Consider the following 4,334-nt stretch of genomic DNA (forward strand, 5'->3'; position numbering starts at 1 on the left):
GCGGGCGGATCACCTGAGGTCAGGAGTTCAAGACCAGCCTGGCCAACGTGGTGAAACTCTGTCTCTACTAAAAATACAAAAATTAGACGGGCATGGTGGCGGGCAGAAGAATCGTTTGAACCCAGGGGGCAGAGGTTGCAGGCGAGCTGAGATCACACCACTTAACTCTCGGCCTGGGCAAAAGAGCGAGATCTGTCTCAAAAAAAAAAAGCTTCAAAGAGGAACAAAGAGAACAAGTTTCAAGAACACTACCAGACAATAGTAAATTGTGATATGATACTTGACCATTATATTATAATGACTAATTTATAGCAGTGTGGATTTTAAAATGGACAGATGGTATCCATTGCAATTTTAAGTCTTTATAACAGAAACTGTTACAATAATTGATACACAGAAATTTTCTGGCATGAAATTCCATCATTGAATATATCTGAAGAGGAGTGTGATTATAGCAAAAACAAATTACTATTCTTATATGAAAAATAGTGGCCGTGTGTAAGTAGATAAGACATATAAAGGTGGAACAGTGTGTGATAAAGTAAAAATTCTGCTATGGCCTAGCTGATCGCTAAAAATTGCACTTGGAATACTGAAAATATATACTATTGAGTGTGTGTGAATGATATACTAGGACCTCGCGACTTGAAGTATGGTATGGGACCAGCAGAATCAGTATCACCTGGAAGCTTGTTAAAAATGCAAGTTATTTGGTTCCACCCCAGACCTACTGAATCAGAAATTCTGGGAGCTGGGCCAGAAATCTGTGTCCTACAAGCCCTCCAGGTGCTCCCAGTGCATGCTACAGTTTGAGAGGCACCATTCTAATTAGTTACAAGCGCTCTCCTGATGGCTTGTAGAATTGCCCAAGCAAGGGACTTCAGCATGGAGAAGTACGTGATGTACAGGCTTCTCTTGCAGCAATAAACCAACTTAGTAGACCACCACTGTTGCAATCACTCCTTTCACCCAATCGTCAAACCTAGATGTTAGCTGGGTTAAAACAGCCTCATTTTCTTTATCACTTTTTTTTTTTTTTTTTTTTTTTTTTTGAGACAGGGTATCACTTTGTTACCCAGGCTGGAGTGCAGTGGCATGATCTTAGCCCACTGCAGCCTCAACTTCCAAGGCTCAAGTGATCCTCCTGCCTCAGTCCCTCAAGTAGCTGGGATTATAGGCGCCCACCACCATGCCCAGCTAATTGTTGTATTTTTCGTGGAGACAGGGTTTCGCCATGTTGCCCAGGCTGATCTCAAACTCCTGGCCTCAAGCAATCCTCCCGCCTCAGCCTCCCAAAGTGCTGGGATTACAGGTGTGAGGCACCATGCCCAGCTCTTTATTATTTATGCATTAATTAAAGACTAAGTTGTAGGAGGGTAGTTTTTGAACCAGTTATCAATTAGCATCAGTAAGTATTTATTAAGTGTATATTTTGTTCTAGGAGCAGCAAAATACATACAAAGTGAACTAAAAGATGATTGTTGTTTAGCATGTGGTTAAGGAGAAAATATAAACTTGAAAAATTAAATGGCAATGTCAGATAATAACACAAGAGCTATTCCTAGGCATTATATGACTAATTATAAAATAAGGGGAAAATTCACTGAAAAGGAAGAGATCTCTGGATTGAATAGGTCTGTGAAGACATCACTCAAGGTTCCTTCACTGAGCATATGTTTAGGAAGTAGCTGCTCCAGGAAGGGCCTTGGGCAGGTGCTGGAGAGAATGTGGAACTTGAACTAGGCTTCTGGAAAAGGCAATTCAAACGGCAGGAACATAACAAACAAAGGTATCATATGAGAAGTTTACACAGCAATTCTGGTTGCTCTGTCCTTGCATATCTCCAAGGAAACCTGGACCCATGATTGACTGTTGGTCAACCCTTGGTATGTGGCCCTTGGAAGGTTCTTTATGCTAATGTTGATGATTTTGTTGTATGCACCTAGAGCAATGAACCATGACCTACTAGCTTGTCAGAATTGTTTTGCACAAACATCAAGACTGATCATGCATGCCAGGTTTCATTATTAGGGTTCTGAGTTTCAGTTGCCAAGGATGGTCATGTGGTAGAATGTACCTACGTGACCAGACCTCCATAAAAGCCTTAGGCCCTGAGACTTGCATTGGGTAGAGAGATTCTGCTAGAAGGAAAGATTGTCCTGTGTGACTCTGGTTGGAAAAAACTTGAAAGCGTGTATCTGACCTCTCTGTATTTTACCCAATGCCTATCTTCTTTCTGCAACTTTTGCTGTCTACTTTTTGCTGTAAAAAGTCTTAGCCATGAATATAACCTGATATTGAGCCTTTTGAGTGTTTCTAAAAAAACACCATACTAGGAGTGGTTATGGAACCCCTGAAATATGGCCTGTGACAAGATGCAAAATACACATAATTTTTGGGTAGAAACAATAAATATTAAAATCTGATGGGAAAAGTCAATTCTTGATTGATGAATCTTGGTAAAGAATACATAGGTGTCCATTGTACCATTCTTTTTCTTTTTCTTTTTTTGTTTTTTTTTTGAGACAGGGTCTTGCAGTCACCCCGGCTAAAGTGCAGTAGCACAATGATGGCTCACTGCAGCCTCAACCTCCTGGGCTCAAACCGTCCTCCCACCTCAGCCTCCCGAGTACCTGGGACTGTAGGTGTACGCCACCACACTCAGCTAATTTTTGTATTTTTTGTAGAGACAGTCTCCTTGTGTTGCCCAGGCTGGTCTCAAACACCTGAGCTCAAGTGATCCTCCCCCCTCAGCCTCCCAAAGTGCTGGGATTACAGGTGTGAACAACTGCACCTTGCCTCATTGTACTATTCTTTAAAGTTTCCTGTAAGTTTGACATTTTTCAAAATATAAATTTATAGAAAAATGAGTAGTATTGGGCAAATAGTACTCAAGAAATGTTAGCAGTTGAGAAGTCAATTATCATATGTATGCATGGGCATATGTGTGTATAGAATCATAGAATTGTATGTTATCTTGAAGAATAATCATTTTACACTTTACTGTTTAGTCAAGCCTGTCCATCTTTTCCTATGTTTGCTTGGATGTGTGTTTTCTATTCCTTTTTTGACCACATACTCCTGCCTCAGGCAGATGGGGGGCCCTGAGTCCCTGGCCTGGAAGTGGGCCTGAGGCTGTGGTGAATGGAGCCAAGAGAATAATTACCAGGTCAGTTTCCTATGGAGTTTCTGGGTCAGTAATGCCAAAACCAACAGTCCAGGGTCAGGATGCCGAATTCAGACAGGGCAATAAAAAAGAGAAAGCTCTAATTCAAAGTTGATCGTTCTGACAGAGAAGGCAATGCAAAGGAAGTTCAAACAGTCAGACAAGCCAGGAGTGATTCCTGAGAAAAAAATGCACACAGTGCCAATTTCCTTTTTTAACTGATTCCTGCCACAGCTAACATCGGGGGCATATCCTGAAGTGAGTGATGCAGCTGGGGAGTGCACCATTGTATTCTCACAGAGTTTTCTCTCCGCCTGAGATTGACTAAATACTCACTTATAGTTTCTCCTTTTTTTATTGTTTGAGATTTTACATTTAATTCTTTTTTATGCATTTTCTACTTATGTATTACATTTAACATCTCTAGTTAGAAAACTGCATTTATATATGGGTAAGATTGGTTTCTACCGTGCTAGCTTCCTCAGTTTTATTAGTAAGATATGCATAGTGGTCAAGAACATGAATTCTAGGCCAGGCGCCGTGGCTCACACCTGTAATCTCAGCACTTTGGGAGGCCGAGGTGGATGGATCACCTGAGGTCAGCAGTTCAAGACTAGACTGGCCAACATGGTGAAACCCCATCTCTACTAAAAATACAAAAATTAGCTGGGCATCACGGTGCGTGCATGTGATCCCAGCTACTCAGGAGACTGAGGCAGGAGAATCGGTTGAACCCATGAGCAAGAGGTTACAGATCGCGCCACTGCACTCCAGCCTGGGTGACAAAGTGAGACTTTGTCTCAAAAATAAATAAATAAATAAAATAAAATAAGAACAATGCAGAGAAGATTAGCAAGGCCCTTGCACAAGGATGTCGTGAAAATTTGCAAAGCATTCCATACATTTTATCTGAAGTGTTCTCATCATGTACACACACAAAAACATAACTATGTCAGGTGATGGTTAATTAGCTTGATTCTGGTGATTATTCCACAGTGCACACATGTTTCAAAGCATCAAGTTGTACGCCCTAAATATATACAATTCAAATTTGTCAACTATACCTTATTAAAGCAGCAGCAGCAGAAGGGGTGTTACCAAACTGCCCAATACTATAGTTGCCACAGCCCCCTCTGCCCTTCCTGTTCTCTTTTTTCTGCCTTTCTAT

At 41.2% G+C, this 4,334-nt stretch overlaps 1 pseudogene; it reads left to right on the plus strand.

Annotated features, from left to right (window-relative positions):
• The first annotated feature begins 3,973 nt into the window (after positions 1-3,973).
• On the plus strand, positions 3,974-4,072 carry LOC116465515 (U6 spliceosomal RNA; annotated as a pseudogene).
• Positions 4,073-4,334: the final 262 nt, after the last annotated feature.

The sequence above is a fragment of the Hylobates moloch genome, unplaced genomic scaffold (assembly GCF_009828535.3).
Source record: "Hylobates moloch isolate HMO894 unplaced genomic scaffold, HMol_V3 SCAFFOLD_5832, whole genome shotgun sequence".
In the NCBI taxonomy this organism is placed as follows: Eukaryota; Metazoa; Chordata; class Mammalia; order Primates; family Hylobatidae; genus Hylobates; species Hylobates moloch.